The following is a 26,027-nucleotide window of genomic DNA, read 5'->3' as shown; positions in this document are numbered from 1 at the left end:
AGATGCAAAAATCCTCAACAAAATATTAGCAAAAGAAACTCAACAATGCATTAAAGAAAAAGAAGTGGTACACCACAACCAAGTGAGAACTACCCCAGGTATGCACAGCTCATTCAGCATTTGAAAATCAGTGAATGCAACCCATCACATCAACAGACTAAAGAAGAAAAATCACGTGAGCATATCAACATATGAAAACAAAGCATTTTTTCACAAAGCAAAGTCCAACACTCATTCAGGATAAAAACTCTTAGCAAATAAGGAACAGACAGGAACTTCCTCAAGTTGATGAAGAGCATCTACAGAAAAGCCTATAGCTAACCTAAAACTTAATAATGAAAAACTCAAAGATTTCCCCCTAAGATTAGGAACAAGGTAAGGATGTCCCTCCTCCACTGCTTTTAACACCTTATTGGAAGTTTTAGCTAATTCAATAAGACAAGGAAAGGAAATAAAAGGCATACAGATTGGGAAGGAAGAAGTAAAACTCTCTGTTTGCTGAAGACAGGACTGTCTATGCAGAAAAGCCAAAAGAACCAACAACAACAAAAGAAATTCTAACACTAATAAGCCGTAACAGCAAAGTTGCCGGAAACAAAACTAAAATATAGAAGTCAATCAATTCCCTATATACCAGCAATGAACAAGTGGAATTTGAAATTTAAAACAAATTACTATTTACATTAACACCCCAAAAAATGAAATGCCTAGGTTTAAATCTAACAAAATATGAACAGTGATGAGAAAAATTAAAGAAGAACAAAATAAATGGAGAGATATTCCATGTTCATGGATAGTAAGATTCAATATTGTCAAAGTGTCAATCTTTCCCAACTTGATCCAAAGATTCAACACAATCCCAGTCAAAATCTTAGCAAGACATTTTGTGGCTATCAAGAAGCTGATTTTAAAGTTAATACAGAGGGACAAAAGACTCAATAATAGCCAATTCAGTATTAAAGGACTGTCTACTTGACTACTTGACTACTTGACTTCAAGACTTGCTATGAAACTACAGTAATCAAGACAGTATGGTAGTAGTGAAAGAATAGACAAATAGATCAATGGAACAGAACAGAGAAACCAGAAATAGACCCATATAAATATAGTCAATTGATATTTGACAAAGGAACAAAGGCAATACAGTAGAGCAAAGATAGTCTTTCAACAAATGGTGCTGAAACAGCTAGATATTCAAAAGCAGAAAAAAAAAATCTAAGCACAGACCCTTCACAAAAATGAATTCAAAATGGATCAGAGACCTAAATGTTAAATAAAAGCTATAAAACTCCTAGAAGATAACATAGGAGAAAACCTAGATGACCTTAAGCATGGCAATGACTTTTTACATACAACACTAAAGGCCTGATCCATGAAAGAAAGAATTGAGAAGCTGGACTTCATTAAAATTAAAAATTTTTGCTCTGTAAAAGTTAATGTCAAGAAAATGAGAAGACAAGCCACACACTAAGAGAAAATATTTGCAAAAGACACATCTGACAAAGGACTGTAATCCAAAATACACAAAGAATACTTAAAACTCAACAATAAGAAGACAATAAGAAACAATCTGATTAAAAATGGGCAAAAGACCTGAACAGACACATCACCAAAGAAGATATACAGATGGCAAGTAAACACATGAAAAGATGTTCAATATCATAGGTCACTAGGGAATTGCAAACTTAACAAAAAATGAGATACCACTATATACCTTTTAAAATGACTAAAATCTAGAACACAAACAACATCAAATGCTGGAGAGGATGTGGAGCAATAGAAACTCCTATCGACCGTGGGTAGGATTGTAAAATGCTACAGCCACTTTGGAAGCCAATTGGCAATTTCTTACAAAACTAAACATATTATCACACAATTCAGCAACTGCACTCCTTGATATTTACCCAAATGAATTAAAAACTTATGTCCACACAAAAACTTGCATGCAGATGTTTAAAGCAGCTTTAGTCGTTACTGCCAAAACTTAGAAGTAACCAAGTTATCCTTAAATAAACTATGGTATTCCAGACAATAGAATATTACTCAGCACAAAAAAGAAATGAGCTTTAGAACCATGAGAAGATATGGAAGAATCTTAAATACAAATTAGTTAGTGAAACAGTGAGTACAGAGGGTACCTAGGAACTCTGTACCTCCCACTCAATTTTGCTGTGAACCTAAAGTGGCTCTAAAAAGTAAAGTGTTAATTTCTTTTTAAGTTCCTGGTAGTTTCTCTGACAGGTAATAATAAAATATAAAAGATACTTTCATATGTGTTATGTGCTCTCAAGGAAGTAAAGAGGGATGTGACAGAATGTGACAGGTGGGGGGGAATCTCAGTTTTTTTCTTTCTTGCTTTGTGCCTTTAGTGTCACGTCTATGAAATCAATGCCTAACCCACATAAATATTTTCTCCTATGTTTTCCTCTGAAACTTTTATAGTCTTTTTAGATTTAAGGATATGATCTATTTTGAGTAATTTTTACTATGATTTGAAGTATGGGTTGAAGTTGATTTTCTTATATATGGATATCTAATTATTCTTACCTTTTTTCCACTAAATTGCACTTGCATCTTTGTTGAAAATCAATTGTCTTTGAAAAAAGATACATAAATATATGTGTATGCATGTCTATTTCCAGAGTCTCTAGTCTCTTGCACTGATTTATGTGTCTGTTCTTTTGCCAGTACTACATTATCTTAATTAAAATAGTTTCAGAATAAATCTTGAAATCAGGCACAGTGAATGCTTCAGCTTGATTCTTCTTCTCAAAATGTTATAGATATTCTATTTCATTTGCTTTTTCATCATAGAAAATTTTAGAATCAGCTTATCAACTTCTACAAAACAAAATTCCTGCTGGATTTGATTGGTACTGCATCGAATCTACATTTCAAATTGGAAAGAACTGACATCCTAACCGGTTATATTGAGACCTCAAATCCATGAACTGTATGGCTCTCCATTTACTGAGTTACACCTTGATTTCATTCATCAGTGTTTTGTAGTTTTCAGCATAAAGATCCCATATGTATTTTTTGAGATTTATGCCTAAGTATTACATAATTTTGTGCTATTATAAGTAGTACTGATCTTTAACTTTAATTCCCAATTGTTTGTTGCTAATATGTAAAAATACAACTGAATTTTATATATTGACCTGGTATCCTAAAATCCTGCTAAACTTATTTGTTAGTTCTACTAATTTTTTTGTAAATTCTTTAGGATTCTCCTCATAGTCATTCATGTCACCTACAAATAGAATACAGCTATTTCTTTCCAGATCGCATGCCTCTTTCCTGGCTTATTTCACTGGCTTGGATCTGTAACAAAACTGAATAGAAGTAATGACAGTAGACATCCTTGTCTTGTTTCTGTTCTTACAGGGAAAGCAGTCTTTTATCATTAAGCATGATGTTAGCTGTAGGTTTGTTGAACCTGCGCTTTATCAGGCTGAGGAAGTTCCCTTCTGTTCCTAGTTTGCTGAAGTTTTTATTATGAATGGATGTTGAATTTTTTCAGATGATTTTTCTCCATCTATTGAGGCAAATATAGTTTTTCTCAGTCTGTTGATACAGTGAATTACAGTGGTTAATCTTCAAATGATGATCACCCTTGCTTTTCTAAGTTAAACATCATTTTTCAGGATATACAATCCTTTTTATATATTGATAAATTTGACTGACTAATATTTTGTTGAGGATTTACCTGTTCTGAACATTTCATACAAATGGAATCACACAATATGTGGTCTTTTGTCACTGGCTTCTTTCATTTAGCATGATGTTTTCAAGATTCATCCACAGTATAACATGTATCAATACTTCATTCCTTTTTATATTCCAAACAACATCCCATTAAATGGATATATCACTTTTTGTTTATACATTCATCAGTTGATGGACATTTGTGTTGTTTCTACTTTTGGCCACCATAAATAATGCTTCCATAAACATTCATGTGTAAATTTTTATATAGACATATGTTTTAATTTCGTATCTCTTGGGTATATACCTTGCAGCAAAACTGCTGGGTCATAATGGTAAGTATGTCTAATATTTTGAGAAATTTCCAAACTGTTTTCAAGATGTTTGCACTACTGTATACTCCCACCAGCAATGTATGAAGGTTCCAATTTCTCCACATCCTCATCAATACTTGTTATTGTCTGTATTTTTAAAGTATGGTTGGTTTTTAAATGTTTCTGCTTTAAATGCCATATATTTATACCATGCAGCCCCATTTATTTCCAAGAGAATCTTTTATATGGTTTGTTTAATTATAGCAAGGTCAATAAAGACATAATCAGTTAGTGAAATAGTATAAAATTCAAATATAAATGTCTATAATTGGTGTTAAATAAATAAAATTTTCTACTCCAAAATGGTTTTTAAAAATAATCTCAAGGGTTGAGATCAGTGGATCACTGGAGAACATCTTCCTGATGAACTAGTCAGATCCAAATTCATGATGACAAAAAATAAATTCTCCAACCCTGATTAATAATTATACTTTTTTCTCAAAAGCTAAATAATGTTTTCTAGCTGTATCAAGGTATAATTGACAAATAAAAATTGTATCTATTTAAGTTATACACTGAAGTGATCTGACATATGTATATATTGAGAAATTATTACCATTATTACCACAATCAACTTAATTAACACATCTAACACTTCACATAATTACTCTTTTTTTGTGTGGTGAAAACACTTAAGACCTACTCTCTTAGCAAATAAAATAAGACATTGATTAAACAAACTAAAGAAGACATAAATAAATGGGAAAATATCCCACATCTATATATTGGAAGAATTAATACTGTTAAAATGTCCGTAATACCAAAAGTAAGCCATAGATTCAATGCAATCCTCATCAAAATTCCAATGGCATTTTTCACAGAAATGGAAAAAGCAATTCTAAAATTAACATGGAACCACAAAAAACTCCAAATAACCAAAGCAAACTTGAGAAAGAACAATGCTAGAGGTATCATATTTCCTGATTTCAAACTATATTACAAAGCTATAGTAATCTAAACAGTATGGTACTGGCTAATATTACACTTTGAAAATATCAAGTGTTTAGCTTTGCCCTCATCTCCTTAATAGCATAAAACAACCATCTCAGTGCTTTACATTTTCAAATCACCCATGTCAACAATTATTTTTCTCCCCAAGATTCCTGCTATTGAAGTGTGTGGCTTCTGGTTTCAAATATAATTTTGATCAAAGCTATATCAGGAATATTTTGGTCTTATAATTACATTTACAAATTAATATTTAAGAAATATACATTTTTAACAAATACTGATTATCAATTTCGCCCATCAAGTTAACATACACACAAAAATGACAACATCAAGCATTGTGAAGGATCAAAAGACAGTTATTCTGCCTCAAAAGGTGGAAATTTAAACTAATACAAGTTTTCCAGAGGATAATATAGAAACATATTTTTTAAGTTTTAAGAATGTGTATACCCTTCAGCCCAACTATTCTTCTTCTAGGAATTTGTGCAAAGGAAATCATTAGAAATGTAGTCAAAATTTTATGCATAAGGGGGATATAGCTCAGTAGTAGAGTGCATGCTTAGCATGCACAAAGTCCTGGGTTCAACCCCAGTATCTCTATTAAAAAAAAAATTTATGCATAAAAATGTTCATCTTTATAAAGGGAAAATAAGGAAATTATTACATAGCTAAAGATGGGGGATACTCAATGGTTAAATAAAATACAATCTATTTGTGTGATGCACTATTATGCAGGAGTACAAAAATCATGTTTTCAATTAACTTTTAATGGCCCTAGAAAATTTTTTGTCATTGTGTTTTGACAAAAATGCAATATATAAAACTTCCTGCTATGTGTTGCCCACTTATTGAGATAAGACAGAGACCAACAGAACAAAATACATTACCAGTGATAAGTTATTCATGGGTGGTAGAGATTATGGGCAGTTTTTATGGAGTGTGTGTGTGTGTGTGTGTGTGTGTGTGTGTGCACGCATACATGTGCACATGGGTATATTTTCAAAGTTTTCTGCAGTGAACGTGTTTTACTTTTATAATGATAATTAAAGTAATGTACAGAAATGTTCTTAATTTCACCTCTGTCTAAAATCACTTTTTTATTTTACTGCACAGCCATAAATGTCTTCTTCAAGAATACCTCATTTTGCCTTCTCCAAAAGCTGCAAAAACAACTTAGATAATGAGCCGTTTATCTGCAGTAATAACATATTGGCTCCACTTAGGGAACCAGCTCACAGAACTTTTCCCTATGGCAAAACAAAAATGTCATACACGGAGGCATTACAATGTTTATGCTAACTCTGGCATTTTACACACTTGAGCTCATTATTATTCTCATTAATTTTGTGATTGTTAATAGCCCTGCTATTTATATGGTGACTTAACCTTTACAGATTTCAATGAAAAATTTCAAAACTTGGTGGAGAATATGTCTAGAATGTAAGAGGATGTATCTCTGAGTGATTTTCCCCAGTGGGGAGCATATTTAGATCTTCGATATACTTAAATGACTGGGACACCTAGCTAGAGAGAAGTCAAGAAACAATTATTTTTATCAGCAAAGATACAAAATTTTTAAATGATTAGTTGATTTTCATAAAAATATATATGAATGTTGAAATTACATGTGAAATGAAAACAACCTACAAGGCTATTTTCTAGATGTTCACTTTTATATAGCTAATCTTAAAATAAGCAAGGAAAAAACCTTTTTTTAACAAAGATCCTTATTTTACAGCAAAAGCTGTTCTAGGCTTAAATCTGAGCAGGATAAATTTTAAATTTCCAAGGGATAAAAATACAGAATATTCCACTGTTCACTTTTGCCAATAGACCATCTTGCATAATCATTTTATCCTTGGTCACAGAGCTATCCATTAGTCTGTGACATCAGTTATGTTTCTGTAGAGTTGTGAAGTGTTTTACAAGCATCGTTAAAGCCATTATGTATAATAAGCCTAAAAGCAGTAAGAACTATTATATCTTCCATCTTTTCCTATACTTTACAATAGTTTATAAAGCAGATAATTATCCATTGTTAAAAAGAACCAGCTGATGGTAAAAATCTACAAGTCTGACAAAATATCCTGTTGCTGGTGCCATGGTGAAAAGGCACTTGGTGGTGGAGATGCTTCACAGTTCTACCACACCTACGGAGATGCTACCTGCGGGGTTTTTTAATTGCTTCCTCTCAGCTCCAAATCCATCCTTTTTGCACTGTGTTTTGATGATGGGGTGGGGACTCTCAGACCACCTTTCTGCTTGGTCGGGTGGTTCTAAGTTGGGATGTGTCACTAGGGACACCAGAGGGAGGACAAAAGGACATGCTCCTTCCTGTCTGTTTCCTGGAAGCTTCCTGTCTGCTTGCAGCTCCCGGGAGTCAGCCCTGCAGTGCTTCACCCTGCGGGAGCAGTACCTGTCCAGGGCACCAGCCAAATTCAGTCTTCAGTGTCCTCCACAGGTGGAAACCCCTGTCTCCCACAGAGAGAGCAGGATCAGCTGGCTCTCTCCTCCTTCAAGGTCTGGGTCCCAGGCCCACAGGGCTCCCCATTTCAAACTCAGAAGCACCCACCAGTCCAGCAGCAGCACCTCCTAAGAGGTCTGAGTTGCGGCTCCATAGGACCTCTCCGCTATGTGTCCTCAGCTGAGGGCTGGAAGCAGCTTCCCACAACTGCTGCCTTTTTGACACCTTAAAGTTCTCTTTTTATCTTCAGCAACTAATAGCACTACACCTAGCTGACAAGTCATATATTAAATTCTTTCGGTTCAAAAAACTAGTGTGGTTTCTTAGTCAGTTTGGGCTGCTACTACAAGTTACCATAGATGGAATGGCTGAAACAACAAACATTTATTTCTCAGTTCTGGAGGCTGAAAGTCCAAGATGAAGGTGCTAGCATGGTTGGGTTCTGGTGAGCATCCTCTTCTGGGTTGCAGAAGAAGATACAGGGGCTAATACTGTATCTTCACAAGGCAAAAAGAAACCTAGCTAGCTCTCTGGTCTCTTCCTATAAGGGCATTACTCCCTTTCATGAGGGCTCCACCTTCATGACCTAATCATCTCCCAAAGACACCCCCTCCTCCCAACTTCAAACACCATCACATGGGGATGGGTAAAGATTTCAACAGAGCAATTTGGGGTGAGGACACTAACATTCAGTCCATTGCAGAACCTAACTGATACAGAAAAGAATTTGGCAATATCTAACAAAAATGACATGGATTTATCCTTTGACCCATCAGTACCACTTCCAGTACTCTATGCAAAAAGATATATGGTCTAAGAGTTTGAAGTGCTACTTATAATGAATATTGGAGAAAAAAATGTCTACCAATGGTACACACACAGAATAGGGTATTATAAACTCATATAAAGGAATGGTAAAATGCATTGTATACTAACTGCTATGCAGCGATCTCCATGATATGTGGTTAGGCAAAAAAAAAAAAAATCAAGAGGAAGAAAAATGTGTTGAATGATGCTATTTGTCTAAGAAAGAGAAGAATAAGAACATAGTCATATACTCGCTTTTGTTAAATTCAATTGATTAATAACAAAACTAAAAAAATAAGAGTACCTATTGGAGGTAGGAAGGAATAGGTTGAAGAAGACTGAGATAGAAGCTAGACTTCTCTGGCCATACTTTGCTTTACAGATTTGAATTTTTAAAAGTTTTGGTGAACAATTCTAACATTTGGGTGTGTATGTGGGGTGGGGGTCACCACACCCACAAGCAGTTCTTCAACACCAGCTGGGTGTCCTACAAATCAACTGAACTCAGACTCTATCCAGACACTGCATCAGACCCCACAGATTAAGGGCTCCATCCTACAATAGTGCCTCCCCCAGCTTCAGACACCATCACAAGGCCAGGTTATCACCTATGCTTCTGAAAAAACAGCAATAGATTGGAGGTTCCAACAATCCCTTCTTTGGGTTCAATTAATTTGCTAGAGCAGCTCACAGAACTCAGAGGAACATTTTACTTACTAGATCACCAGTTTATAATACAAAGTTGTAACTCAGGAGCAGCCAGATGGAAATGATGCACAGGAGAGGGCACTGGGAAAGGGGATGGAGCTTCCATTCCCCTTTCCAGGTGCACCACTCTGCCCAAATCTCCACGTGTTCACCAACCTGGAAGCTCTCCAAACCCTGACCTTCTGGGGTTTTATGGAGGCATCGTTACTTACACAGGATTTACTAAATCACTGGCTGTGACAGATTCAACCTCCAGCCCCTCACCACTCCCTAGAGATCAGGGGTGGGGCTGAAAGCTCCAACTATAATCACAAGGTGGGCTCCTCTGGCAACCAGTCCCCATCCTTGGGTGCTTTCCAGGAGCCACCTCATTAACAAAACAAAAGACACTTTTAAGCTCTCATCCTCAGGCAATTCCAAGGGTATTAGGAGCTCTGCCAGAAACAAAGACCAAATATATATTTCTTACTACAAATCACAGTATCACAACTTTGAAACCATAAAAATAATTTCCATAATCGTAAATAAAATTAAAGTTTTTAAAATGATGTATTTTATAAACAAACAAATAAAAATTCTATCCACTGAAAAGGCACTGTTTCTACGAAGACCAATGCAGCAGCAATGAGGACCCCTAGTGCCCAGACGATGCCTCTGGATACCATTTCCCACTAACGGGGATTAGGGCTTTTTTGAGAAATGGCAGATTCTAGACCTCGAGAAGAAAATATACAAATTGAGTAAGGAATCCCTCGTTAGACTGTTACAGAAATGACAGGCCAGCCAAGAAACAAGCACCACTCAGAGGGTTGGAATACTCAGATTTATTACTCCAGCGGGCTCAGAGGGGCTTCTCCTCTGAAGCTCTGAGCACCTCCAAGACGTGCACATGAGGTTTTATAGGGTTAATTACAAATATGGGGCTATTAGCCAATAAGGCTCAAACAACAAAAAGCAAGGAATCAGTACACTGGAGCTTATCAATTTGGAACAGATCATGTTACGGACACTTGTTGAGCTTGGATTTACGAGTTAGATTGTTAGCCCAGTAAACTGACACTAAACTTCAGATTTATGAGTTAGCCCAGCAGAACTTAGATCAGTAAACTGACACTTATCACACCTAGATTTATGACTTAGCTTGTTAGCCCAGCTGGGCTTTTCCTTCACAAGACAGGAAAACAAGGCTACAACCCAGGATGGCTGGATTATGTCAAAAGGACTCAGGAGTCCACTTGAAGAGATTCTATTAGAATATCTTCATTTGCAAACCCTAGTGATTAATCAGTCTAGGCTCTGATCATCAATGCCTGCTCACATTCACCCAGAAAAAGTGACAATCAGATATGATGTACCTCCTGATAAAAGTGCACAACATCATCGATGAAGTATTCTCGTGCAAAACATGGAAGCATAATCTAATCAAGCTTCAAGATACATGTGTCTATTTGCAGGGGACAGAAGAACGTATTAAATGAGATCATGGAGATGCAATTAGCAAAATCCAGATGGTAGAACACAAACAATTATTTTCTCAACAAACCATAAGGAAAAAAATAGAGTGTAAATCTGTAAATTAACAAAGAAAAGATTATGGCCCTGATTTAAAACAAACAAGTTATTTTAAAAACGTTGTAAGGCTGTTGGGAAAATCTGAGCACAGAAGGGATAATTTATATTTGGGAATTATTTTTAACTTTGTTGTGTGATGATACTGCAGTTACATTTTTAAAACAAAATCTGTAATACATGAAATTGTACAAAATCAGGATTTGCTTCACAATTATCAGGCGTGAGGAAGAACTGAGTGAGGATATAGAATAAAGAATACTGTCCAAGACTTTACAATTGTAGAGTGACATGGAGGGTCTCAGAAGGATGTAATACACATACTGAGTTTGTGCTGCAAACAAGGAACACTGAGTTTGGGGATCTACCATGTTTATGAGAAGCGTAAGAAAGCCTGCACTTTGAACCTACCTGCACCCATGACTCAGACTTGACAATTTTTAATTCTTAGATGATATTGTTTCCTCACTCAATTCCCTCCACCCCACCCAATAATTTTGAAGCCAACGTCTCACTTTCTATAACTCAACACTCAAAGCTGCTCACTGTAAACAGCAGCCTGAGGAATGGCGTGGGTAAAGTGCAGTCAGGAGCTTGTGTTCCTGCCACACCCAGCAAGAGTGTGCAGGGATGCTCAGGGCACATGGCAGTCACCTTCCCCATCACTCCATCTGTTGTCCCCACGTCCTGGCTTCCAGCAAACTTTTGCAGAAGTATGCCACTCTGCTGGCCACTCTGATTCATTTGAACAACGAAGGCTAGAACTGAATCTGTTCAATTGGTCTTATACAGCATTTAATTAAGGCTAATACCAACTGGACTCCAAATAACAAGATGAAGGTAATGTGCAGTACTGACTTCAAATATGCCAGCCAGTCAGGATGTGGCCTAGTCTAAGGCCAGTCCATTATCCATTACCACCCACGCAAGGGAGTTTACACTGACCTGCTGGTCTTTGGTGTCAGTGCCGATAATTACAGAAAGTAAACAGGTGGGCCAGAAAACCACCTCCATCCCCAATGGAGAGAGATTCTATGGCCCACTTCCAGCCACACGCAAACATAAAACCCAAACAAGCACGGGTAATTCCTACCAGGATTTCTCATTAAATTTGATTTGGATCAGCCTTACATTGGTTTGGTTAAGTCACACGGTCAGTGTCACTGAGTGGTTGTAGCCCCCTTTTCCATACATGGCATAAATCAAGACCTCTCAAGCACCAGAGAAGCATGTAAATGTATGTCAGAATGAAATGAGGTTCATACCTGATTAAAGGGGGTCCATGTTGAGGGCTGATACTGATGGCATCAGGTACAGGAGAACAATTCAGGGTCAGACATGTCCACAGAATGTCAGCTGCAGTTGCCACTTGACTCCAGTGGCAGTGTTGGATCTAGGTGACAAAGAGACTATTAATCGCCTCCACCCTTGTATATCTTGGGTCTACAGTGTCCCCACCTCAGGTGCCAGGGTTGTTTAACGTATGAGTCTGTAGTCTTCCAAGTAGCAAATCAGATAGCAGACCAGGCAGCTGAATCATTGGCAATACCCCAAGAGTCAGTAAAAAATACTCATTATCAAATCATTTTCTGGAAAAAAAAGATATTAACTCAGTAGCAGCAGCCTCGGAACAGTGACAGTTCTGCTCCCGATTTCCAGCACCTCCATCTCCAGGATGGGGAGCATCTTTGTCTGTGTGCACTTCAATTACATGGCTGCAGCAAAGATCTACCATCAGGGAGAATAAAATAAATGAACAGGTGTTCACCAATCTGTGGACATGCTAGGGTGAATAGGGCCCTGAAAATAAGTGAATAGGTATTCTAGACCATCTAGTAATAAAGCTCCCTCCCTGAACATTTAAGTTGCTCTTTTCTGCAAAAAATCAATGACTTCTAACCTCAGAGTATCCAAAGATTTCACTTAGATAAAATTATACTTGATGGCATAGAGTGTAAACCCCCAGCTCTGGAGTTGGACCAGCCTTTGCTCAAGCCCCAGCATCACCATTTATGAGTTACATGATCTGAAGCAAGGTATATAAACACTCTGACTCTCAGTCTCCTTATCAGTGAAATGGCAACAAAATCATCAGTCTGGAAGTGTTGTTGTGAAGATTCAATGGGACATTTCATATCGTTGAGCTGTTATGGGGAACACTGCTTAATTGTAAAGCAGGTGGCCAGAGGATCCTGGTTCCTGGGGAGGCAGCTCAGGAATTCAGGCACTTAGGTGATAAGACAGAGTGCAAAAAATTAATAAGACAGGCAGGGAAGGGGGTGGCAGTTGGATATTTGTGCGAGGCCAAGATAAGCCTAAAAACTGCCTTTCCTTGTTACGAATGGAGCATTTTTTAAAAGAGGAACAGAAAACATTTATTTCAAACTTCCTCTGCCATGAGGAAGATGTACAGTCAGTGATGCACTTAGGCATTCCAGAGTCCTCTCCAACAGGAAGTTCAGGAGGGACCACCTTTACTTCATTCATTGTCATACAGTTATCTCCCCTCTGGGTCACACTAGAGAACACTAAACAGCACGCAGGCCAGCAAAGTAGGGGACAGAAAGAAACATAAAGTAAGTTAATCAACAGGCGTACTGAGCACCTTCTGGGCTCCAGGCTCTGAGTTAGGGTTGATGAACAAACCGACATGGTCCCCGGTTCATGGAGTAAGTATTTTCAGGAGCAGCTCCCTGATGGCAATCTGTGGACATGCTCAGGCAGCATCTCCTGTAGTATTTAGATTCCTTGGGCTCTAAGCACAGATCCCACCCCTGACCTAATGAATCAGACATTCTAGGAAGTGGGGACATGGGAGGCTGTATTTTTAATAAGTGCCCTCTAGCGATTCTAAGAAACACCCAGTTTGGGAACCACCACCGGTGTTTCTCAATGGGTGGTGAGACCCTCACACTCAGTGTCTCTAAGAGTGCAGTATAGGAATGTGTGTCTTCAGTAAACCTCGAGGCTTGAGAACCACTATGCTAGGCTGCCCTCTTACACCTCTTCCTTTCTATTAGATATTACGTATGCAAGTGCATTATGGATTACAAAGCATGATACAAAGTTCATGGGCTCTAGTTTTTAGGATGGCCCAGTTTATACAAGTAACTGAAGTCAGTGTGGAGCATAATGAGGCATTGCTCAGAGCTTAACATGTCTCCGACCAAATCCTCATGATTCTTTTTATAGTCACAGAAGCTTCTGGCAGGTAAGGCTGATAGAACAGTACTATTACATCACTGAAGGCCCTTCCTTCTGCCACTGGCCCCAGCAGCAGACCCACGGTGCCTGAGCAGTTACCACCCCTGGGTGGCTTCCTCTCAGAAGGGCCTTAAAGTCTACATACTCTTCTGGACCACTTGTAGAATCTTTTGATCACGACAGAACTATGCATCAGAACCTTGTATCAGCAAAGTGATACAGTTCGAACCCCCTTAAATGTTTAGCTCTCTCAATACACCATGAAATCCAAACTCAGGATGTGGGATTCTGGATGAGGAACCAACGATGGGTTGGTAGGGCAGACAGATGGATAGAGTAGATCTGAACTGCCACTGTACACCTGAAGAATGTCCAGTGCCTTAGGAACACCCAGGTGGTGATGCCCCTGGAGCGGCTTTCCACAACGGTGTGGAGATCTGAGAGGGTTAAGGTCAAGGATAGAGACAGAGCGGGCTTCAGCTGCAGGAGGCAAGGGGTTTGTGTAGAGAAAAAATAAACAAAGAAGAACTCATGTGTGTGTGGAGTTACATGTAAGATGAGAGGAGGAAAAGTACAGTGAAAAAGCCTAAGAAAGAGGGATCAAAGAGACAAGAGGTGAATCATGAGAGTAGAAGGTTCAAAAGCCAAAAGGAGGTTAAAATTTCAATGAAAGACTTGTCGCCAGTGCCAAATACCACAGAGCAGTCACAAAGGGCAAGAACAGAAGAGAGGCCACGGGATGTGCAAATCACTGGTGACATTATCAAGAGCAAAATAGCAGAGTGATGTGAGAACTATTTCCTTCATGCTTCTGGCCAGAGTGTTTACCAATAAATCAACTCCTTTTATAGCTTGGATTTAATTCTTTTCTGTCAAGGATTATCACTTCTCATTTTATACATATGTTATCACTCAACACTAAGAAATTCTGCTTTCCAAAGGGCTGCCTCAGAAGAATCAATTTAGCTGGATGTGTTTTCTCTCTACCCCTCAGCCTTCCCTGCACTCCCCCTAACTTCTCAGGGTTTGTGGTGACCCTCTGGCAGTGGGGGCACTCAAGGAGTTTGTTCACTGAATGTGAGTGGAAGGACTTTAGGAAGTGGGTGGAAAGAAAGTCTTCTACAATGGAAGTGTAGTAAATAGCTTCTTCAAAACTAAATATAACCGTTTGTATTTAAACATTAAATATAACTAGGGGAGAGTGGTGGCCTACAGTGTAGTATGATGAGAAAAGCGTGGGCTTGGGAATCAGACAAGCCTAAAAACGGAAGCCCTGTTAGCAGTATTTCATGCCTGCAAAATAGGATCATCTCCCTCACTTCATGGGGCAACTGGAAGAGCTGAACTAAATAATTTACATAAAGATCCAATCAGAGGGCTCTGAACAGAGCAGGGCTGTGGTAACTGGTAGCAGTCGGTATCAGTATTAGCTGTTAGTTATTCGTCTTATAATCTGCTTATTCAGATACTCAAGATAGAAAACTACAATAACTCGCCATCTGAATTGCGCAGGAAAACCTCCCCTTTCCTCTAAAAGGTCTCAGCACTCACATTTGCCTGAGCGGGCACAACTCCAACAAACCTATCAAAAGCAGGTGAGATGAGGGCCTACTCAGTGCCAACTCGGCCACTTCTCTGACTTCTGACGGGTGAACAGCCCACATTAGGAAGTGTTGTTACACATTAAAAACAAAAACTTAAACACGTGAACTCTGCACTCGTAACCGTGGGAGCGGTGGGGTCCTTTCAGCTCGCTCGGCTCTCCTCACAGGGAATTAGGGGGCAGCGGCGAGGCAGGGGAGGTGGCCGCACGTACCGGGGTGTCAGATAGTGAAGCCTCCACCGTGACGGGCCAGTCACTTTTACAAGCAGCATTTCTTCCCCGCCCCTCCGGCTCATTTCCTAGATCGCGAGCTGAGCGCTCACCCTCCACGCCCCAGAGGGAGCGCGTCGCAGGCCCCGGGCCGCGGGGAGGACCGGCCCGAGGCGGCGTCGGGCGGCTTCCGGCGGCTGACCCCGAGCTGCTCCCTCCCGCCCGCAGACCTCGCCCCGCCTCCTCGGCCGCGGCCCCCGGCGGCTCGGGCCCAGCGCCCCCGCCCCCCGCCCGGCCCCACCCCGGCTCCGCCCCTCGGCCGGCGGCCCCCAGGGCGACAGTGGGAGGAGCGCGGAGGCGGCGGCTGGAGCCGAGCAGCGCACGGGAGCGCGCCCCGCAGCCTGCTTCCCGGCCTCCGGTCAGAGCCCGCCGTGAAGTCCGCGGTGAGTACGACGCGGCCCGGCCAACGTCCCCGGGCCGGATGGTCGACCGCCCAGGCCCCGGCAGGGTGGGTGCGAGTCCGCGGCTCCCCCCGGCACCTTCCTGGAGCCGGGCTGCCGCGCGCAGGACAGCCCGGGACCGGGCGGAGGGGGCGTCCAGGGAAGGCCGAGGGGAGAGTCGGGGACTAGTTTCCGAGGACCGATTCCTCCGCCCTGTCTCCAGTCTGTGCTGCGCCGAGGACAGGGGACGGGGACTAGAAACAGCTCTCCTTTGCCGAGCCTGTGCCGGCCGCCGGGGCGGCCCTCCCTGAGGCTGTTCGGGGCGGCTGACCTGGGAGTCCTCAACCCGAGGAGGGCGTGCGGGCCTCACCCGGGAGTCCTCGCCGGCCCGGGGTGGCCAGATAGAGAAATCCTCAGTGGTGGGGAAATCCTCAGTGTTGGGGACGGATCGGGGAATCCACAGCAAGTGGCAAGGGGAAAATGGGGTGAGGGGGATGGGACCCTGGATAGGAGGTTTGGGCACAGAGCCCATACTAATAAATTCAGAGATCAGGAAGGAGCACGCGCTGCCTTTCCTAACTCAGCCAGCACATCAGAACGGCACTTCTCTCCTGCAGCGTACATAACACCCTTCACACGTGTATGTGTGTGATTGTGTGTGTGTGTGTGTGTGTGTGTGTGAGAGAGAGAGAGAGAGGGAGAGAGAGAGAGTGTGTGTGTGTGTGTTGCGGGGATGGGGGTTAGGAGTCGGGGACAAACTTTTGGGAAGCCTCAGGAATCCCTTTACGCTCTTAAAAGTTAGTACACTAAGGAGCTTTTTGTGGGGGGGTGTTATCTGTTTGAATATTTACCATGTATAACTAAAACTGAGAAGTTTTTTTCTATATGTAGTAATTCACTTGAAAATAATGGTGGACCTATTATACATTAAAATATTTTTGTAAAAATAACCATACTTTTCAAAACAGAATGTTACTGACGGGCACTGTATTCTATTTTTTGCATATCTCTTTTGATGTCAGGTTTAATAGACAGCAGCTAGATTCTCGTATCTGCTTCTGCATTCAGTCTGTTGCAGTATTACATGTCAGATAGCCTCTGAAAAACTCTACCATATACTTCTGAAAACGTGAGAGTGAAAATGGCAAAGAGCACTTTGCCATTATGAAACTGGTTTTGACCTTGTGGGTCCCTAGAGTCCCGTCCCACACTTTGAGAACCACTGTTGTGGGAAATGCTTCAGAGGCTTAAGTGACTGGGCCTATTTCTTGTTTGTGATTCTTCCTGTAAATGGGAGCCACCATATGCACCAGTGGTGTTAACATCTAGTAGTTGTGAGCAGGCTTGACCTCACTCTGGAAACCAAGTGATAGGTCCCATTTAAGACATGGTGAGCCCAGCTGGCCTCTTGAAAACCAGCAAGGCTCTCAGATGTCTTTGGTTGTTTCCGTGCCTGCAGAGCTGAGCTGTGTGTGCACCCAGATCGCGGCAGTGATGTGGCACACAGGACCTGTGTGTTCAGAGAGATGCCCGTGGGGAGCCCATGCCGTGGTGGGGGGAGCGGGGGCAAGGGGGAGGGTTGTTGTAGGAGCGTGTACAAGTGGTGGAAAAGCGATTTCCAGAAGAACTGGGAGGCAAGTTTTGGCCTTCGTCTCGTCCATGTTCATTTCTGTTTGCGGTTGTGCAGCCTTGAGTTTATTGGACTAGGACTCCCCAGCCTTGGGGCTCTTTCCCTTTCCACTTTCAGAGGGGGGGTGTCTCTGTGAATGACCCTTCCTCAGCCCCTGCCAGAACCCGGTGTCCCGCACGCTGGTGTCTGGTAGGTGGGATCCCTCACTGTATCGTTTCCTTCGCTTCTTGTTCTGTAAGCACAAGTCCCAGATAGAAATTACTTACGTACATAACCTGATGAAGGTTTGCAAGACAGACATACCAAACTATTAACAGTAGCCAGTTCTGGGCAGCGGAGTCTGGTGGAAGGAAGGCAGGCAGGGAACTTGTACTTGTTCTTTGTAATACCGTATTTCTGCCTGGCCTGCAGCATTCCTGCGTTGCTTTTACAACCTGAAAACAGACAAACTAAAATCCCAACAACCTATACTTTGTAAAGGAAGATAGGATTATTTCTCTGGGAAGAATGGTGGTTAATCACTCCCTCAGCTCCAGTAAAACAAATTAATTGTCACATCACGTTTCTGAACTAGTATATATGATACTAGTATCTATTAATTCAAAATAATATTGAGAGAGAGAGCCCTCTCAGATCAAAACATTTTACTGAATAGCATTGTTTGATGTAAGCCCCTGTCCAAGGTTAGAAGCACCAGATCAGAGAATCTTCTTTAATGGACTATCATGCAGCCCTTAACTGATGTTGCAAAATGCTGTTTCATGAAATACCTTGAAGTACAATTTTTAAATTTAAAAACGTATTACCCAAGACTTCCCTGTGTTCCTGCTTTTATGAGGAAAGCATGTGTGTATGTCCAGGCGCACACATGCATGGACAGAGGCAACGGATGTGCCGAAAGCTGAGTGGTTTTCTCTTGGTAGTAGGGTACAGCTGATTTTTAAATTTTCTAGAAGTATTAAACTTGATACAACCAAAAATAACCCATAGTTACTTGTACGTTGTGGACCACACAGTTGCCTTTGTTCTTAGAATGATTTACCACCAACTTGCCAGTAGCAGACGCCAGCTGCTCCCTCTCTCCCAGTGGGAAGTGGTGAAAAAAGTATGGAGCGAGAGGCATGGGGAACTGAGAACGGTGACCCACAGACCTCAGTCACACTGTGCAGCGTCTCCTTTCCCCTGTGGAGTCAGCTCCAGCCTCAGCCCTGCCCTCTCCCTGCAGCTGACCCAGAGGTTAGAAAGTTCTTATTGGATTAGCACCATCACCTGAGAAGCCATCAGCTGACCATCTCCCCAGACTGACTGGCCTTCATTCATTGTTAGCATTTTTTTTTATTGAAGTATATTTGATTTAGTGTCCTGTTAGTGTCTGGTGTACAGCATAGGGACTCGGTTATATATATTCTTTATCATATTCTTTTTCATTAAAGGTTACTACAAACAATTCAATACATTTCCCTGTGCTATACAGTAGGCCCTTGTTATTTATCATTTTTTAGTCACTTTCAGTGGAAAATTGCAGACCAAAGAAGTGGAGAGTATAAATCCTCAGCTTCAATTATGAACATTAGCTTTTGGCCAATCTTGTTTCATCTAGACCTGTCCTCAAACTCAGTTCTTTTTTCCCTCTTCTAGGAGTTAGCATCTTCATTTCCAACTGTATAAGCTAACAAAAAAAAGTATTAGTTGTATCTTTTTAGCAACAAGCGTGTACTGACTGCAGTAGCAAAATCTCTTCTACGTTAATGTCAGCACAACTGAATTCCTGAGTGGGCTCTGAACACCTGCCATGTGGTCCTGTTTCTCTGCTCCCACGTTTGCTGTCCTCCTGCCTTCCGGTCCTCCAGCTTGCCTTCTCCCAGTTCTTCTGTTAAGCCTTTCTGCATCCCCCTAATTACAGCCGATCTCCCTAGTTACAGCCGCCTCTTTCCTGTGACCTCTCTTACAAACCTTAGCATATTACAGTTCTTTGCTTGCTTATCTGAGTCTCCCTGTCAGATTGTAATCTACATAATGTTTATGTAAAACTAGGTTTTCCTTATCTGCCTTTCCCCTGTAGTGTTTAACAATGTTTAATGCAAAGAAGATTCCCAAGAAAAAGATGCTAAATTAAGTTATGTCGATTAAGTTCACTGGAGGAAATTTTTGATTATAAAAGAAATGCATCATGTTCAAAGGAAAAATTTCAGATATTGCCTAGGACCAAGAATATTTTATCTCACTTGCAAGAGTTTTAAAGCTTTGAAAGAACTGTGACAAAAATAAGCTTTAATTTGAAACTATTAAAAGGCAACTCTTTTAGAGGAAAATCTTTCTTTATGGTCTGTTGTGATTTTTTTCACATCTATCTGGAGCTTTTGGGGTCTTCTCTGATTTTACAATGCTTTTTTTCCCTCAGTAGATAAGATTGGCTCTGACAATAATTTGTAATCCCCATTGTGTTTTAAGATGTAGGTTTAAATCTGCAGTAAAAGAAACAGGCTACAAATTTAGAGTCCGCACACCCCACAAAGCAAGTAGGTGTCAATCAGGCGCTCAGCACGCCGCAGCAGAAGCGCCTGCGCAGTGATGGAGTGCTTGGGCGCAGCGCCTGTCCCAACTTCTGTCTCAGCCCAGACCTCCTGGGCTCCAGGCCCACACATGCTGCTGCCTGCTGAACGTCTTCATCCAAAATTCACAACATCTAAAACCAACATCCAGGTTCTCATCGCCATCAGTGGCTCTGCCAGTTTGCCCAAATGAGGAGCACGGAGCTCTCCCAGACCTCTCTTCCTCACCCACCCTCAGTCCGTTCTGCTCCCTTCACTCTCCCTGGGATCCCTTGCCCCAGCCCCCTTTTTCTGACTTGATGACTGTAATGACACCATAACCTACCTCCCTGACACCAATCTGGCATCCTTCCCCCAAGTCAGGTCCCACTACTACCAGAGTGATTTCTGAAAATCAAGGCAGATCTTGAAGAATCCAGCCAAGAATCCATTAATGATTCCTCCTTGTCTTCAGGATAAATCTACGCCTTTCTGCAAGGTCCCTCATGATGTGGGCCCTGCCCCTGCCTTTTCCTCTCATCTTAGCCCTGCCCATCCTGAATCCTGTCCTTCATCCACGTGGAACTGCTTTATGAGTCCCACGGGGTCAGACTTCCATGCTGTACAATATTCTCTGCCCAGAATATTCTTTCCCTGACACCCTGCCTCTGTGTGACTGAAGAGCAAGGGGGATTCTTAACCCTTAATCCCATCAATGTCAAATCAATGTCAGACCAGTGTCTATCAATGTGAGATGTATGAATGAATCTACGTCAGTCCCTTCTCTTAGACAATCCAGAGAGCCCCAAGTACCAGATGTGTCATGGTGAAATGCTGCTCTATTATTTGTGACATCTTTGACCCAATGAAATGGCCATTGTCTGTAGATGCCATGCTGCTGTGTTGGTCCCTGAGATGGGAGTAGAGCATCGTTGCCTAAGAGCTGGGCTTAAAGTCAGATGGACTGGCATTTGAGTTCCCTCTCAAACAGTCTGGCTGTGGCTTTCTAGCTCCTAAACACATGGCTGTACCGCTGCAGGGAAAGAACGTGCTGGTCAGAAAATATGCTAGCAGTTGCCTTTCTTCTAGAAAACCAAGAAACGTGTGGGTTTATATCTCTGGCTTCTAGGAACTTGATTATATGAGTCATCATTCTTGAGTCCAAGCAGTGCTGGAAGTGGGTGGGGTAGATGACCTCAGAAACATGGTGGGTTCATGGAGAGAGATGCTGCCCTAGGAGACCTCTGGCAGCCTGACATCCAGCCTTTCGTGGTGATGCTCTAATTCCTAAAATCTGAGTTAGAAAAGTTCATTACCACGGATCTACTAAATGAATTCGGGAGCTTGAGGAAATCATGCTGCTTTCTTAAAGAGTGGCTGTGCACCAGGCCTGCTCCGTATGCTTATAACCACTACAGTTGCCACCCTTCCACTCCCCTGCTCCCAGGACTTAGATGAAGTAGGATTTGGCTGGGGTCTCTACAGGTGTCATTTGTGAAGCCCCACTGGTGACGGTGGGTTGCTGCAGTGTAGGGGACCCCCATTCCAAGAAGGAGCTGAGGACTGACCTTTAAGAGGAAAGGATGAGGTCAGGAGCAAAGGGCTGGTGAGGACACCTGGTTCTGAAGGGGTCCTGCCCCGCTTCTCCCTTTACTTTCTGGACTAATGTTTCATGACCCCACAGTGACTTTGTTTTCTGAGTGCATCTCCGGAATTATAAATCTGAAGTCCACCAAGACTTTTTTTTAAATTCTGTTTGTATTAGCCCACAGAGATATCAGAAAATAAAAAGACTATTTCTGTTCTTTGGAGTTTGTGCTACTGCTTACAAATGAGCTTAAAGGATGTGTCAGCTAACTGCATATGATACTGTGCCTTCTTGGCCACTAAGCCTGGAATAGGGGAGCCTTAAAGAGGCAGGGGCTGCTCGATCAGACAGTGCCATGGCCACGGCCCCCATGCCCCAAATCCTGACCATTGGGTTTGGTGGTGGCTATGCACATCTGCTGAGTGAGTCATGATCATTTTTGTGATACAGCCTGAAAATTTCCAGTGTTACTTAATGAAGTTCAGGGCAAAAGAAGGGCTAGATTTCAGGAAGTAGATACTTATTTAAATGGTGATCTAATATTGTCACATTATGAGTTAATTTCTTACCAATCCTAAATTCTGATGTTGGAAATATACAATTTAAACCAAATGTAAAATTAAGAGAGTGCTCTGTAGTTTGACCTTAGTCAGAGTCACTAGAGTGCTACTCCCCACATTATCTTTTCATTTTCTAACCTCACTCACCCTGCTGTGGCCCCCTTGCTTTCCCTCAGACCTACCTCAGGGCTTTTGCACATGATATGACACCTCCTCCAGATTGCCATAGTTTGACCCTTCACTTCTTTCAAGGATGTGCTCAGTTGACTCCATCTCATTGAGGCCTTTGATCTCCTGATACCCTTCACTCCCCGACATTCCTCACTGCCCTTGTCCTGCTTTATCCACAGAACTGGTCACAGCCTGACATTCTGTTTCCATGCTTGTTTAGTCAATCTCCCTTCAGTGAAATGGAAGCACCATGAGGGGGCTTTATCAGTTTTATTCTAGGGCACATCCCTAGTGCCTAAAACAGCTCCGAACACATATTAGACGGTTAACATAATTACGTGTTGAATAAATGAATGAAAAAATCATACAATTTTTTCACTCAGAAGGAACTTTTTAGATCATCAACTAACCTTATGTTAGAAACTGGGAAACTGAGGCACAGAAAGGCTATTTAGCTATTCAGAATGAAACTGAATCAAATGATTCAACTGACAAGGGCTCAATTTCCTGAATGTACAAACAGCTCATACAACTCAATAACAACAACAACAACAACAACAACAACAAAACCCAATCAAAAAATGGGCAGAAGACCTAAATAGACATTTCTCCAAAGAAGACACACAAATTACCATAGGCACATGATAAGATGCTCATTATCACTAATTATCAGAGAAACACAAATCCCGACTACAATGAAGTATCACCTCACACCTATCTGAATGGCCATCATTAGAAAGTCTACAGATAATAAATGCTGGAGAGAGTGTGGAGAAAAGAGAACTTTCCTACACTGTTGGTGGGAATGTAAATTGGTGCAGCCACTATGGAGGATAGTATGGAGGTTCCTTAAAAAACTAAAAATGGAATTACCATATGATCCAGCAATCCTACTCCTGGGCATATACCCAGAAAAAACTCTAATTAGAAAAGACATATGCACCCCAATGTTCATAGCAGCACTATTTACAATAGCCAAGACATGGAAACAACCTAAATGTCCATCAACACATGACTGGATATACAATGAAATACTATTCAGCCATAAAAAAAATGAAAGAATGTAATTTGCAGCAACATGAATGGACCTAGAAGTTATCATACTAAGTGAAGTAAGTCAGACAGAAAGACAAATATCATATATCACTTATATGTGGACTCTAAAACAAAATGATACAAATGAACTTATTTACAAATAAGTAAGAGATGCAAAGACAGAAAAGGAACTTACGGTTACCAAAGAGGAGGAAGGATAAATTTGGGATTAGCAGATACAAACTACTATATGTAAAATAGATAGACAACAAGGTCCTAATGTATAGCACAGTGTACTACATTCAATATGTTATATAGCCTATAATGAAAAAGACTATATGCGTATAACTATATAACTGAAGCCATAGTTTGTGGACCCCTGCTCTAAGGTTCTCTCAGGAGCAACTAACACATCAAGAGAAAAGACAAAAATCAGTGTGATAACTGAATGTATTCTTGTAGGGTAGACAACAGCCTCCAGCCCTTTTCTTCTCAAGGAGTGCCTACCCACTGTTATCTGGCAGACTTCCCCTTGCCCTTCAGACTACATCGATGTCACTTCCTCCCAGAAGGCACCCCTGGCTCCCTGGTCTTGTGCACGGCCCTTTCTGACGGCTCCCATGGCTCCCTGTACTGCCCGCATCATGACATGGATAGCCACTCTCGTACAGTTGCCTGGTTGCTGTCTGCATCTCTCACCAGGCTCTGAGCCCCAGCTGGGCAGTGCACATGCCACTTCTGCACCATCATGTGCCCAGCATGTGGCAGAGGTCAACTCTGTAGCTCATTAATAAGGGAAGGAAGAAGGTGTGTATACTGGTTAAGACAGAGGCTCCAGGACTAGTCAGACCTGGGTTCAGGTGACAGCTCTGTAATCTACAAGCATCTGACCCTGGAGAAGTTATCTAAGTCTGTGCCTCAGCTTCCTCTTCTGTACTTTGGGGTAACAGCAGTACATACGTGAGGGGTTGTCACTGTGACAAAATGAGCTCCTGGCTATAAAGCACTTGGAGCCTACGATGTATCTAGCAATCCCACACTTCAGCTCCTGCTTTTATTATCATGATAGCTGCTGTTATTACCACTACGGCCGTTCCTGCTACAGCTTCTGTGACTACTGCGACAGGGAGCAGTATGGTACAGAGATTTAGAGTGTCGACTCTGGAATCAGACTGCCTGGGTTTCAGTTCCAGTTCCATTTACTAGCTGTGTGGTCCTGAGCAAGTTTCTTACCCTTTCTGTGTCTCAGTTTCCTCTTGAAAAAAAAGTGGATATTAGTTGCACCTAACTCAATGGGATATTTTGGCAACTAAATGAGAAAATACATGTAAAGCATTTTAAATAGTGGCCTATTCCTAATAGTGTCAGCCAGTGTAACTATCAATTAGTGAAGTCAGACTTGGGTCCCAACTATTAATTTTACTGTCCTTTTCTATATTCACTCAACTATTAATTTTACTGTCCTTTTCTATATTCACTCAATCCATGACACAGTTTATAAGTGTTTCCTGTGTGCTAAACATGCAAAGTTGCAACTATGACTTATTCTACCTCGACTCAAAACAGTGTAGTTTGATTATAAAATATTCTGGAGAAGCTTCCTGATGCCCTGCATTGTCCGTGTCAGTCCTGATGGACGGAATGACTTTAAGCAAACCTTGGCATATAACCTGGGCATTACAGATGCTCTTGGGTGGCACCACCCTTCATATAAACCTCTGTCTGAAAGGTAGGAGACTGTGTTTCTATAAATTCCTGTGCCTCCTGGCATCACTGGTTCCCTTTCTCCCAATACAGATGAAAATACCAGCCTGGACATGGCTCAGCTCAGAGAGGTACTGTAACCAGGTCACAGATGAGAAAGGAGTATAGAAGGGTTTCTTTAAATATTTAAGCTGCTGTTGTCATTATAAATGTCTTGAGTCTGTTCCTAAGAGCCAGACTTTAAGATTAGAGTAGTTTTAACTTAAATGCACTTAATGTTTTCTACCCACCATGTTTACAGGCATCTTAAGAATCACTTGAACCAAATAATGCTTATTCTTTTTACTTTCTTTAACTACCTTTCCTTTCCCATTGAGTGAGGGCATATACTACTCAGCAAGCCTGCAGATGAAATTGCCATTTTGTTTATTATCACTAATAAATTTGACCAGTAACACTCTAAGCCGTAAAATTTATACATTTAGTTTTTCTCTTTCACAGGGCAGACAGTTTACAGAAGAATCAAGACTTGGAATTTGAAAGAAACAGAGAACGATTTGAATTTTTAAAGGTATGGATGGAGTTTGGTTCCAATAGTTGAATCTTTGTGTGTCCCATGTCAGGGAGAGGTGCCTAGGAGGTAAGCTGCATAAGGTGTGTCTGGTACTCATAGCATTCTTCCTATTTTTCAGTTCTAGTGAGGTTCTCAGGCCTTTTGCAACATCCAGATTATTCCCCCTGGCTCAGAAGTCATCCACCAGGTGAGTCTG

The 26,027-nt window shown here is 41.4% G+C and overlaps 2 long non-coding RNA genes across 9 annotated transcripts in view; one reads left to right on the top strand and one right to left on the bottom strand.

Annotated features, from left to right (window-relative positions):
* LOC141577567 (uncharacterized) overlaps positions 1–15,772 on the bottom strand; it is an 839,800-nt gene extending 824,028 nt beyond the window's left edge. For all 5 annotated transcript variants that reach the window (XR_012506829.1, XR_012506827.1, XR_012506830.1 and 2 more), the window contains exons 1-2: positions 15,602–15,772; positions 11,847–11,974 (exon numbers count right to left, since the gene is read on the bottom strand). This is a non-coding gene — a long non-coding RNA (uncharacterized LOC141577567). The remainder of the gene's footprint in view (positions 1–11,846; positions 11,975–15,601) is intronic.
* Positions 15,773–15,920: 148 nt separating this feature from the next.
* LOC141577565 (uncharacterized) overlaps positions 15,921–26,027 on the top strand; it is a 30,309-nt gene continuing 20,202 nt past the window's right edge. The window contains exons 1-3 of one of the 4 annotated variants that reach the window (XR_012506822.1): positions 15,921–16,041; positions 25,759–25,828; positions 25,950–26,018. This is a non-coding gene — a long non-coding RNA (uncharacterized LOC141577565). The remainder of the gene's footprint in view (positions 16,042–25,758; positions 25,829–25,949; positions 26,019–26,027) is intronic. The other 3 variants (XR_012506823.1, XR_012506824.1, XR_012506825.1) reach the window with 3 other exon arrangements.

The sequence above is a fragment of the Camelus bactrianus genome, chromosome 4, assembly GCF_048773025.1.
Source record: "Camelus bactrianus isolate YW-2024 breed Bactrian camel chromosome 4, ASM4877302v1, whole genome shotgun sequence".
NCBI lineage: Eukaryota > Metazoa > Chordata > Mammalia > Artiodactyla > Camelidae > Camelus > Camelus bactrianus.
The sequence above is the reverse complement of the archived record's forward strand: the minus strand, read 5'-3'. Positions and strand labels throughout refer to the sequence as shown.